Source organism: Vipera berus (genome assembly GCF_964194415.1).
Source record: "Vipera berus genome assembly, chromosome: 2".
Lineage (NCBI taxonomy): Eukaryota > Metazoa > Chordata > Lepidosauria > Squamata > Viperidae > Vipera > Vipera berus.
The window spans coordinates 213,439,612-213,453,689 of NC_138203.1; the positions used below are offsets into that span (position 1 = coordinate 213,439,612).

A 14,078-nucleotide genomic window follows, 5' to 3' on the forward strand; every position below is an offset into this window, starting at 1 on the left:
GTTTCCCTCACAACCACCGCCACACCCCCGCCCCTACCCTGTGCCCGAGGCCGGTGGAGCACCCGGAAGCCTGGAGGGCAGAGTTCAGTCAGAGGGACACCTCCTCAACCAAATCTCGGATGAGAGGAGCCTTATTAACTACGGACCTGGCGTTACAATACACAAGCCTAAGCTCAGGTGGCTGCTCACGCTCGTTCCCGGAACCACGGGTCGAAACCAGAGAGTTGGAGCTCATCACCGCTTGGAGACAGTGGGGACGCGCTCCCGGATGTCGATACGGCCCTCTGTACAATCGCCTGCTGCCATTCCCAGATGTCATGGGGATAGAAAATCCCACACCCCACTCCGGGGCCCCAGAGGCGCCCAACCCAGGCCCCATCCCACCACGATCTGTCCCGAGCCTGGACTGAACAGCGGTTGGTGGACACCCCCCAAAATCCAACCAAACCCGCAATCCCTCCCCTCTCCCTAACCTTTTAAAATATTTTGATAAAAAGCAAACCAGGAGCCTCTTATTAGATTTATACCAGAGGCTCCTATCCCTGCCCAACTATCTCTCAGGGTCCCAACAATTGGGCCCGTCATCAAGAGGAGAAGTAGAGAAAAGGGCAGGTCACACCCAGGAAGGGGGGGCACCCCTGAGAGTGAATAAGTCCGTGCTGGTGTAATATAGGCGAGCCAAAATTGTCCATGCAAGTCCAGCAAAGGCAGTCCCATGATCGATAAGGAGGATCTAAAGCTAGAAGGTAGATAGATCTCCAGTCCGCCTAACCAGCTCCACTGCCACTCTAGCTGAGTAACCTCTGAAACAGGTCGGCCACCGCCCTCTCACGACGGTCACAGGCCTGATCAGGGAAGCAGCCTGGAATACACATCCAGGGTAAGGCATACCCCCCATAGATCTCTCACCTCTAGGGGGGGTAGCAGATGGCACATCTGAGCCACACTCTCACAGTGACTCAACACCCGGGTCCTTCTGAGTCCTTTGGCGTCATGGAAGACAGAGGAATTAGGCAGCTATTGACCAAAGGCATAAAGGCCTGCTGAATAACATAATAGAAAGATGTCCCAGCTGCAAAAGTTCTTCTCCGTATCAGGAAAAGGTCAGGCAACAAGCGGGTCCAACACCGGCCGGCGGAATACCAACAGACTCGAATCCAGCACACCCCGCCATACCAAAGGAGCCATAGAACCATAGCTCCAAGATGCAGTTGGCAGCCCAATGTTAGACTAAGCAGGCCAACACTCAGCCCGCCAAACCATGCATTCATGGTTACATTAGGGCAAGTGGGGGAAAAAACTAAAATCCCCACGAATCTTCCGCTAGGCCACGAACTTGGTCTAGCTAGCCTCACGGAGTGCGGGCGACACAAAGGTGACCTGTGCCGCCCAACGGTCAGCAACACGGACCGCCAGCACTCCAACTCCGGGCCGTGGGTCCCCACGTCGGAATGGCCACGGCACTCCAGCTCACCTCCCCGCCAGCTGCTCCAGACGTTGCTGCCGTTCTTCCGCCATTCCAAGCGCCGTTCTAAGCCACTGCTCCATCGGCTCCGAGAATCAGCTGGTCGGAGCCTTGCAAGCCGCGGCTCTTCCGGGCTCTTCCAGGTTCAACTGAGGCCCTTCCGAAGGTCGCTGAAACTCACAGGGCCCATTCCAGGTACGGAGGACTATACCACTACAAAAAAGCGGTGTCGACAGCCATCCGTCCTGGCCCCAACACAGAGGCAAAAACACCTCCGTAGGACTCCCAGGGTCGCCAAAATAGCTGGAACTCCTCGCGGAGCTCGGCCGAGCACATCCGCCATCTTGGGCATGCGCAGAATAGAATTTAATATAATTCACAGGTAAGACGAATTTCAAATAGTTCCACTATAAAAAGCAATAGTTCACATGGAAGCCTCCTTACAAAAGGACATGCCTTATGAAGCAAAGCTAACTTATGTCATATAACTTGGACCAGCCATAAAAAAACACCCAATGTATTTATTTTAGAATGTAAAAGGCTGCTCAATTGTACATACAATGAAGCTAGGTGATGATATCAACAATGGGGTGAATAAAAATCAATTATCTTTAAAAAGGGGGGTTCTATTTAAATAAGATTTTAAAACTTTTGTGTATCATATAAATGAATGTAATCAGGAACATAACATGTAATAAATATTCTGTATTACTTTCTGAAATGGAAATTTAAAAAAAATCACTGTAAAATGGGAAGAAGAAGGGACCGTCCTGAAGTCACATGACCACAATCTGTGCCATTTTTTGCCAGTTTTCAGCATTTTCTGTGTGACATAAAATGGCTGGCACTTACAGATATGAACCAATTACTCATATATGTATATACAAGGTACCTTAGTTTACAGGCATTTAATTTTAACCAAGTTATTACTTCAATTAACATTGATTCTTTTGCCCTGACTCCATCTTTATTAAGCATGTGGCTTTTAACAGGCATATATATCTGCAGATATACGCATATACAAGAGTATAAATGCGCTCATTTATTCAGCCAAGAAAAGTCTCCAAAATTAGTTTCAGCCAGAGCTGAGAACTCTAGGAAGACAAACAGGAGAAGTTGAATATTCAGCAGGATTTTTGTCTCTGTTATATTGCTATTTCTGTCTATTCTTGGGGAGGATGGGAGAGATCTTACATTCTGCTTGATAACAGATCTCTTTCTAAAAGTTCAATGATAAAGAAGGTCAATGAATACAGGGGTTTTGGAATAATGGAGGAAACTTTGGGAAGGACTATGGCTTTTGAACATATACTGTATATTCACAGCCAGGACAAAGACATTGAAAACAAAATACAAAGTGAATTCCTACAACCTGATCCTGAAGATTTGAGGGATAAGCTTCTGGTATATCAATCAATTCTAAGCACAACAACACGCCATAAAACAGATCCTATTTGGGGCATATTTTCATGAATAGTTATAATTAGGGGTAAGAAACATTGTCCATTAAATTTATCTGGAAAAAATATGATTTATTGGTCTATATAATATTTTCCTTCTAAAAACCAAAATCTGCAAGTACTGCTGAATCCTGAATATAAATTTGGGCTACATCAAACAAAAATGCCTTTTTATTGAGTCTTCCTGGCTTGAGAAAAATTGGTGCTTAAACTGTAAAATGAAACTAGAGATTTAAACCATTATTTATACCAATCTGATTTAAATCTACCCTAATTCACAGGGCAGCTGCCCATATTCTGGAATCTTCTAAGCTCATAGAAAATAACTGAGCAAAAAGCCTTTCACTGATTCATTAGTTGGAGCACTAAAAAAGTCCCCAAGGTTTTTATTTAATTTTTATTCTGTGGAACACTCAAGAGAAGTGGTTCCAACGTTGAAGTAAGCTGTGGGCAATACGTTCTCTGTAGTTTTAAAGGTATTTCTCCTTTTGGTGACATCACCTCCATAGCTCTCCCACCCTCCCATCCAGCACACAGTTGGGAAAGGATTGAATTACTTTGGCCAAAAGTTTGAATTGTTTGCAAAAAGCTTTTGAAATTAGGTCAAGAAACCCATATATTTAATAATAATAATAATAATAATAATAATAATAATAATAATAATAATAATAATAATAATAATAATAATAATTTATTTATTTATTTATTATTTAAACTTGTATACCGCCCTATTCCCGTAGGACTCAGGGCGGTTTACAGGGAAAAATTAAAAATACACACATACAAAGTTAAAATCGATTAAAACTAAAATTAAATTAAGTCCCTGAATTTAAACTAAAACCCCATTAATAAATAATTAAAACCCCTCAGTCTGGGCCAGACAGCTCAAAAAGCCAAGTTTTCAAATCCCTGCGAAATGAGCGAAGGTCGGGGGCAGTCCTAAGCTCCGTGGGAAGATGGTTCCAAAGGGCCGGCGCGCCCACAGAGAACGCCCTTCCCCTGGGGATAACCCGCCGGCATTCCTTGACCGGCGGTACCCTAAGAAGGCCCTCCCTGTGGGAGCGCACGGGACGATGGGAAGTTGATGCCGGCAGCAGGTGTTCCCTTAGATAATCCGGACCCAAGCCATTGAGAGCTTTATAGGTCATTACCAGCACCTTGAATTTCACCCGGAGGGCAACCGGAAGCCAATGCAGCTCACGGAGAAGAGGTGTTACACAGGAGTATCGGGAAACTCCCATAACAACTCACGCAGCTGCATTCTGCACCAGTTGAAGCCTCTGAGTGGTCCTCAAGGGCAGCCCCATGTAGAGAGCATTGCAGTAGTCTAGCCGGGAGGTCACGAGCGCATGGGTGACTGTGCGTAGGGCATCTCGGTCCAGATAGGGCCGCAACTGGTGCACCAGACGAAGCTGGGCAAAAGCCCCCCTGGTCACGGCTCCTATATGGTCTTCAAAATTGAGCCGTGAATCCAAGAGGACGCCCAAGTTGCGAGCCCTATCGACGGGGGGGTAACACCTCACCCCCCCATCATTAGTGGTGGAACAACCTGGTTTATCCGAGATGCCGGTATGTACAGCCACTCAATCTTGGCAGGATTGAGACAAAGCCTGTTTCTCCCCATCCAAACCCGGACCGCTTCCAGGCAACGGGACATCACGTCGAGAATAATAATAATAATAATAATAATAATAATAATAATAATAATAATAATAATAATAATAATAATAATAATAATAATAATAATAAGAAGAAGAAGAAGAAGGAGGAGGAGGAGAAGGAGGAGAAGAAGGAGAAGAAGGAGAAGAAGGAGAAGAGGGAGAAGGAGAAGAAGAAGTAGTAGTTGAAGTTGGAAGGGACCTTGGAGGTCATCTAGTCCAACCCCCTGCTCAGGCAGGAAACCCTATACCATTTCAGACAAATGGCTGTCCAGTCTCTTCTTAAAAACTTCCAGTGTTGGACCACTTAACACACTGTTCCTGTATCCATCTCTCCCCTGGCCCATTGTTTGTTAAATTATCTTCACGTTTAAGAGAAAAAGGGAACTTTTCACTCTCTTCTTTCTCTGTCTTCAATAAATCTTCATTCTCTTCAAATATAATGTATGTTTGTTAATATTTATTGCCAGCTATTCTAGCATCCAAGACAAGATTTTTGTATTCTTACCTGGAACCATTTGAGAAAACCAAACTACGCAGCACTATTTGGCTGACATGTGCAAATTGTTTTAAACATCATAAATAATAGTGCTACTAAACTGGCTCACAACTTATTTCAAAGCAGGTTTTTTTCTGTCAACAGGACAAATAGAACTCAAAAGCTAATTCTGGAGAACTTCTGCAGTGCAAAAAAGCAAATAAGAAGATGCCTGTTGAAACAGTTCAAAAACCTGCAAGATTCTGCCCCATTTACTACCTTTTGCCAGGTGTAGCTACTATGGTTCACTGAACTGACTGAAATAAAATAGAAACATGTAATAGAGTAAGGTTGTTCTGGGCAGCTTAAGAGAATTCAGTACAAAACATAAAAAGAAAGAAGATATAATAATACAATGTTTAGCTACTAAAGAAACATTATTAAACAAACCAAACTCATTGCATAGTTCACAGGATAATGTACAACAACTTCTTGACAGATAATCAAAAAGCATTTATAGGCAGCTATTTAGCACAATACTTTAACAGTAAGGAATCATTTTCTAATAAAACTAAAATGGATTACTGTTTGCCAAGACTCTTTTTTTTTTAATTCCATTTATATCCCGCCCTTCTCCGAAGACTCAGGGCGGCTTACAAGCTTAGCAGTAGCCTTCATTCTATGTATATGCCTGCTTATTAGGGCTTTCACACACACCCCCAAGCGGCATTATTACAAAGTCAGCTTATTGCCCCCAACAGTCTGGGTCCTCATTTTACCTACCTCGGAAGGATGGAAGGCTGAGTCAACCTTGAGCCTGGTGGGATGTGAACCTGCACTAATTGCAGGCAGCTGGTGTTACTTAAGGAGGCATTAGCCCACTGCTCCACCAAAGCTCTTTTGCTAGACTACTGCTTACAGTGCTTCCAAAAGGAGGCACACCCTACCATGTTCAGATCTAGAAGAATGAAATGAATTATTTCAGCAAATATAAGGGGGTGTGTGTGTGATTGGGCCTCCATTGTGACAGGGTGTTTGATGTTTAAGCTCCAACTAACTCTGTCCAACCTTTTTGCCACATGCTGGATTCTACTTGTAAGCAACCCTAAGTAAATAAATTGACTTGGGAAATTTACCCCCTAACCAGAAATCCACAAAATATGCTATCACTTATCAGATTATTCTGATAATTCCAAAGCTACAGCAGCATTTCACCTTGCTGGTTAAAAAACTGAAGCAGTTTGGATCCCCAGGGATTTGTTAGGCAGCCTCTGTCCAGTGACAGAAAGCTGGTTAGGACATTTCAACCCCCATGTTAGATTTGTAAAATGTCAATGTACAAGGAGAGGGAAAATGAACATGAGAAAGGTGCTATCCAAAGGGTTTTTTTGCCTGGTCTGGGGAATTAACCACCTTCTTATGTTGGTTACTACATAATTTTAGTATGTTAAAGCTTACATTTGGAGGTGAGTTTTTCTGCTTATAGCACCTACCCAAAATCATCTTTGTTAACATTCTGGACATCCCCCAAGACAGTGCTTTTTTTTATAAGACGAAAGGTGTCAGAACTCATCTTGTTAATCTTTTATTTAAAAAATTATATATTCGGTTCTTAACATAAATTTAATTTATTGTATTTAGGGCTAATGTTCATAAATTTTACACTAAAAATTAAAAAGATTTTCAATTCACCAATGATTTTTTAAAATAAATTATTTACCTTTTGCATGTAGTCAATCACTGTACACACACACACACACACACACACGTCAGTTGTGTAACAAAACATAATGGTCGCTGCCTGCAGTAAGCACTCAGCGCTTGACCACATGACCAATCACAAGCCGGGCAGTGCCACAAGCCGAACGCCATCACAACCAACACAAAGTATGCAAGCATCGGACTCAACACACAAGCACCGTAGCTGACCTGCTACGCTCAACAGGGAGATTCAAGTCCAAATGGACAAAACATCAAATTTTCAAAAGTTACTTTTAAAACATGGAAAATCCAATGAAAAAAAGGTGCCGGAACTCTGTTCCGGTGCACTCTATGACAAAAAAAGCACTGCCCCAAGACCTGGTTATGTCACTAGACCTCAGGGTCCTAGGGAACCAGAGATGTTCTTAGACTGCTCCAGTGTAGTTGATATATTCACTCTCTGTGTATGGTTTGTACATTTCAAACTTTTAATATTCTAATTTTTAATACTGCTTTTTATATTTTTATAATTACTGTTTTTATATATTTGTTGTTTTATTCTATTTTATTTCCCCCTTATATTACTTTTCTCCAGCAAGGCTGTTGTGCCCCAAACAGCTATTAAAGAAGTAGAATTGTAGCAAACAAGGAGCTTCCGCACTATTTTAGGTAGAACTGCAGCTGAAAAAATTTCTGCTCATTATAACACAGGACCTTTGCAAGCGACCATTCCCATAAGAAAATCAACAACTATAGTAAAACTATCAGAGATGCTTGCTTTTGAGACTCAAGCAAACTAGAGGTCATACCCCCAAACACAGTTACAAACATAAAATTTGTGTTTTGATTGGTTAAAGAATATTACCTTTGAGAAGGGGAAACCAAGATTCAGATCTCTACTCCACTACTGGGCTCACCAAATGATTTTAGGCTAGTCATTTTCTCTTTCTTATCTCAGCCTACTTTACAGGGTAGCTGATATGAAATAAATTTAGATAAGACCTTCATTCTTTGGCCTAGAGAGTTCAGAAAAAGCCATAACATAAATGCAATGAACAAAAATGGCAAAAGGTTCCATGATAATTTGCCTTATTGCACTTTTGTGCACATTCTGTAATTTTGGGTAGCAGCAGTTACTTCCAAATAAGTTGAAGATATCATCTACAGCTCAAATTTTTGTAGTGCATCCTGTTGTTTCCAAGATAGTAAATCTAAGATTGCAGTTTTGCATATCTAAAGTTAAAAGGGGGGAACTTACCACGTATTAACTGTTGTATATTTATAAGAGAAAATGGGAAAAATGTTAACAGTATCAAACATAATCAGTAAAAACAAGAGCCAAACTATATCTGGGTCACTATTTTAAATTCTGTTCTGAAGTCTACTTCAATTAAAACAAATTTGAACTACTGGTTACCCCTTCTTTGTTTTCTAATACAGTTCATGGAATTACTAGAACATCACATTTTCCTTTAAACCAGTTCAACTCACTCATTAGCACATGATTCTTCGGTTCTTGCCAGGAAAAAAAGATACTACCTAATTTGAGGAAAGCTTTCCGTAACTATCTGCCTCACCACATAAACTCAGCGAACTGAACTAAATGGCCTCAAGTGGATTTTTTTTTTTAAAAAAAGACAATTAGAGGTTTCAATTTTGGAGAAGAAAAAGTGCTTAACAGAATTGATCTATCAAGAGCAGCAGGCAGAGGCCCTCCAACAAAGCATTTTTCCCCATAAGCATTCACTTTCTAAAATAATTGAACTTCTCCACTTCCTCGTAGACTTTCTGCACGTAATAGGAACGTTTTTTAAAAGGAAGGGAATTTACTGATGGTAAAACTCCCAACTATGGCCAGTCAACAAATGGAAGCCTTTTGTCCTAGTCCCATGATCTGGAAAGCTTGGTTGACTTGGATATGGCTTTTATTTCCTTCACCAACTTTCAGATTTCAGAAACCAGTGGTTTTATCATTTAAGGAAACAGAACACCACAAGCGATGCATAATAAAAAATCACAACCAGGGTCAAACACACACCTCCCCACGCCCTCAAATCAACCTAATTGATGGCTCTCATCGCGCGAGTCCAATCTCTTCCTTAGAAACCGAAGTCTTCCCAGCCCACGCGGTCTCTTCCCCGCCGCCGCCGCCCCACTTCCGTGCAGAATCGAGGAATTTCCCTGTTCTTTGCCTCGGACTCTGAATGCAATGTCAAAAGTCCTAACGTTTGTCAATGGGTTGCAGAACGCCCCCCTCGTCTCGGGTCCCGGGGAAAGCTCTATCGCGTTTGAACTCTAGTAACCCCAGCACAGCTAGCTGCCAATTGAAGGCGGGCCACGCCGCCTGCCCAGCAGGAAAGGAGCGACGGGGATTCCCGATAGCAATTGGCGTTCCTTCGGGATGAGTGGGGTGGGGGTAGGTGGGAGACGACGTTACAAGGTTTCCCTCCCCTCGTTAAAAGGGGGGAAGGGGTGGAATTGGGGGTTAGGCTGCAACATTGCAAAAGGATTTTCCTGGGCCTTTGAGAGACCACCGATTTTTACTGGCCAAGCAGGGAGTTTGGCGGGGGGAAGGGGCGGAGAAGGCCCAGGCTGCCGAAGGCTTGCGATCTGCGGGCCCGGGGAGCGGGGAAAGTCAGCCAACTTGACAGGCAGCCCGACGACGGGGGGTCGGAGAAAGACGAGGGTCTAAGAAGGATAACGCCGAGATGGAGCAAAACCAGGGGAAGGGCAGAAAACGGAAGCAACGGGGGCCCTAAGAAAGAAATCTCCCGCGAGAGAGGATCCGGACCCGGCTGGTTCGTGCGGATCTCTCACCTGGCCGTGCGATTGATCTTCACCCCAGCCGGGGCTGGAGAAGGGGGGTCCCGGTTGCTTTGCCCGTCCGCTCCCGTCTTCCTTCTTCCTCCTCCTCCTCCTCCTCCGTGCAATTCCTCCAACAGCCGCTACGGCACCATGCCTGGCCTGCGCTCGCGTGGCTGCAACGGATCGCGCCTCCAGGGCAGCATTGCCGCTGCCGCCGCTGTTTACCCGCTAAGGGCCACAAAGCCGACCCGAAACAAGCTCTCCTTCTCCATTAACGGGCGCCCGGGGCCCCCGCGAGCTCCTGCGTTGCACGCTTCCAGCTCAGCCAACAACCGTCAAGATCAGGCAGCCTCCACCGCCCCCTACCCTAACGGCGAAGAGCGCATGCGCTCCGGGGGCACCGAGACAAAGTGGCTGGCTGCTCGGTGGCGGGAGGCGAGTGTGAGAGGGCCGCCCTCTCCTGGGGAGCGCGGCATTTGCGGCTCTCCTTCCAGTCCCCAGCGCTGCCTGAGGCAGCCATGTTCCCGGGAAAGCTGTTCGGAGCTGCAAATCCGGTCACCTTATCTTTACGAGGGCAGGCATAACTCTCTGATCCGCGCCGGGGTTTCCAAGCGCTTCATTCCAGCCTCCCTTTACTAAGAAGTAAGCACGCTATTTAATGGTGCCCTCGCTCGAGTAAGGGTGGATGGTGTAACTGTGTGTGGAAGAAGCAAACTCGGAACGGCAGAGCTCGGAACCAAGCCCGGGTGGCTTTACGAAAGCTTGCTCCATTTATGTGACTCTGAATGTAATGAGTTTGGGTGGAATATGTGGCATAGATGGTATGACTCGTAGATTTTCTCCAGGAGGATCTATCCAGGACCTGGTCTTCCGACGGCGCACCCCATCGCTGCTCTAATCGGGGCCATCCACCTTGCCGCTGCTTGTCCTCTTATCTTTCCTACCACTTTCCCCAGCACTTAAAAGTCTGTTCCAGACATTAGGTCTTTGCCTCCCGTGTCCAAAGTATGAAAAACTGAGTCTGGTCATCTGTCCTCAAGTGACAACTCTGGATTGATTTGCTCCTTGATTCGTGTGTTTCCTTTCTCAGCTACCCATGGTATCCTCAGGAGTTTTCTTCAGCACCAAAGTTCAAAAGCCTCAGTAGTGTTAATGTTTATTTGGAAGTAAACATAAATGGGAGTAAAATACTCTGTGCCTGAGGAGAAAGGAATCTTCCCTCATGCCTAACCATAATCTGGAAAGGGTAGATGCCCTGGAGTAAAATTGGGTGTCTTCATAGACATGGGTATATTTGCTGACAAAGCATATATGTCCCATTCTAGCAGACATAATTATCTTCCATGACATTCAGTATGATACAAATTACAGTGCTATATTACAAATCTGTGATTTCTGTTTTAATGTAATCCAGTCTTTCTATGGTAACTGTGCTGTATGATATGTGCCCAGAACTTCACATTAAAGTATGTATGGTTCCACATAATTTGCTCTGATTTAAGTTATCTCATATGTGAATAGCAAAAATGCTTTCAGATTTCAAGAAGCACATCCGACAACACAGATGAAAATTTGGATTATCATTAGAGATTTATTGACCCATTGATTTCAGTCCTTTCCATCTATAAATCTATATGGCCTGTACTTAGCAAATTTTCCAAGATAACTTAATTTGGCAATGCAGTCCTATAAAGGCTACTCAGAATGAAAATCTAGTGAGTTCAGTGAACCTTACTTCCAAGAAAGTATGTTAAACATTGCAATTTCAGAAGGGTAAGAATTGTAAAGATAATCTTTTGGTTGTCTCAGAAAAAATCACTTTCAGATCTCAGTTGTTTTTTTAATCTCTATTTGAGAATATGATTTTGGAGTTTATTTTTAACTGTTCTCTTTCTTTGCCTTAGGTACAAATCACAGCTGTTATTGTGATTCATTTTTGAGTATCTGAAATTATATATTTTACTCTGCCCACAGCTTGGAGTTCGATCCTGATGGGCCTTAAGGTTGACTCAGCCTTCCATCTTTCCCAGATTGGTAAAATGAGGAGCCAAATTGTTGGCAATATGCAAATAATGCTTACATTGTAAACCACCCAGAGAGTGCTATAAAGTGCTATTGGGTGGGATACAAGCCTAAATGTCTATGGAGATACTCAGTTAATCCAGGTCATGGTTGTACCAAAAGTGCTTTTTCAAAAGGCAGTTGGATTTTGTATTTCCTTGAGAACATTTTGCTTCTCATCCAAGAAGCTTTATATCTTTTGGCATAAGTGTAAATGCTATTGCTCTGTTTAAGATTAATCATTATTAGTAATCTGGCAGTGTTGTAGGATGTTTCTAATAAAGTTGTTGATATCAAGCACTTTGTTCCAGGATGAGCACTTACCTGTGGAATTAATGAATCCACTTAACACTCAGTAAGTATTATCTTGCCAGATGAACCTTAATAGTTTTAGCCACACACAATTCTAATTACCTGAAGAGAGAGGGATTTTAAGATTAGATGACCTTTATTGTCATTTTTTACTATGAGCACACTGGCCCACATTAAAAATGAAATTCTATTGCCTCCTGTCAAAAGAAAGTATGTATTTACCCATGCACTTACCTAGCCCCCCCCCACATATATATATATATACATACATACATACATTAATCACTACAGTATATCCATTTAGTGCTTTTAAGACAGTCTTTTCTCCTGACAGTTACAAGGGACAAGTCATGTACTTTTCTAAGCAACATTTTTGGAAATTCTTTGCTATTGCCTACTTTTTCCTAGGGCTGAGTGTGCCTGGCGCAGTCACCCAGATGACTTCCATACCTAAGGGAGAACTAAAACTAGATGGTTTCCCCATTTCTGGTCCAATACCCTAACCACTAACTAAACTGTCTTTGGATATGGATATATAGTACCTGAATATGGGGGAAAGAGAATTTTGTGGGTTTAATTTCCCATGACCTCTGTTTTCTTGACATAGCATTTGTACAGCTTTATTATAAAAAAAATTTTTTGCAAGGATAGTTCATGTTTTCCCAAAAACAGATAATTTGGATAGAATTTCTTTCTGGAAAGCATTATGACTCAGAAATACATAAATCTTTCAATGGGACAACCAGGCAGATGTTTTTTAAAAAAACATGCCAAGCATTTCAAAGGGTCATTTGATGGTCCAAAATCTGCAATTATAATTTAAAAAGCTTTACTGTATAGAAAACGTACTTTTCAACATTCCAAGTCAATTTGAAAAAGTTGAGAGCTTTTGTTTCTGAGGGAAAAGCAATTATTCCAAGAAGAATAAGAAATTGTTGCAAATTATACAGTGCTTCATGGAATCAATTGCCTAGACATAATTGACATCATTTTTAAGGATGTGTATGAATAAGTAGGGACGCGGTGGCTCAGTGGGTTAGGACGCTGAGCTTGTCGATCAGAAGGTCGGCAGTTTGGCGGGTCGAATCCCGAGTGCCGCGTAACAGAGTGAGCGCCTGTTACTCGTCCCAGCTTCTGCCAACCTAGCAGTTCGAAAGCATGTAAAAATGCAAGTAGAAAAATAGGGACCACTCCGGTGGGAAGGTAACAGCGTTCCGTGCGCCTTTGGCGTCTAGTCATGCCGGCCACATGACCACGGAGACGTCCTCGGACAAGCGCTGGCTCTTCGGCTTTGAAACGGAGATGAGCACTGGCCCCTAGAGTCGGAAACGACTAGCACGCATGTGCGGGGGAACCTTTACCTTTTACCTTTATGAATAAGTAGCAGAATCTTCTGTGATCCCACAAGTCTTAGTAAGATCAGATTTGGTTAGTATTTGGAGGGTAGATTATCAAGTGATCCAAAGGCTTTAAAACAATTCCGAGGAGCCAGAATTCCTGCATTGTGGCTAATGCATGGATACATAGTCATTAAGAACTAAATCTGACTTATCAGATATACGGAAATGGGATTTATTTCTATGCATTCTACTGTGAAGTAACCCCATCTGAAATGTCATATGTCAGCATTTAAAATGATCTGATGGATTTAAATTTAATTTAATAGCATTAATCTTCTCTGATTCCTACTTCCATGGTCACTGGCAATGAAAAAAAAAATTCAGTATAGGATACAGTAAAGGGGGGGGGCGATAGTCAAACGAACATTCTGCCTTGAGGTCTTCAAAATGGCATTAAATGTTCATTTAGTCACAGAATCTACAGTCTGAAGGATTAATTTAAATTATTCCACTGACTGGGCCAATTCAATGGCTATAAAGTCATGATCTCCATGGGAACCTTTCAGTTTCACTAATTGCACATTTCGGATGCTGCAGTTAAAATCTCAGAACAAAAGCATCCCTTCTGCTTCACTCGCTTTTTTGAGAAAAATTCTAGCAGAGAGAATTTTGAAAAATGTGAGTTTCTTTGCACTAAACTTCCAATGTTCAAATTTAGAAAGAAACCTTGTTTCAGGTAGCAAACCAGTAAACTTAATTGAACATAATGGGGGTTTGTGGTATGTGGAACTCCTACAG

The 14,078-nt window shown here is 42.8% G+C and overlaps 1 protein-coding gene across 3 annotated transcripts in view; it reads right to left on the minus strand.

Moving 5' to 3' along the window:
- Positions 1-11,255, minus strand: part of RNF145 (ring finger protein 145) — a 77,657-nt gene extending 66,402 nt beyond the window's left edge. The window contains exon 1 of one of the 3 annotated variants that reach the window (XM_081319672.1): positions 9,580-11,255. The gene's annotated coding sequence lies outside the window, so the exon portion shown is untranslated. Of the gene's footprint in view, positions 1-1,474; positions 1,602-8,800; positions 8,929-9,579 lie in introns of those variants that run through there. The other 2 variants (XM_081319673.1, XM_081319675.1) reach the window with 2 other exon arrangements.
- Between the last annotated feature and the right edge of the window lie 2,823 nt (positions 11,256-14,078).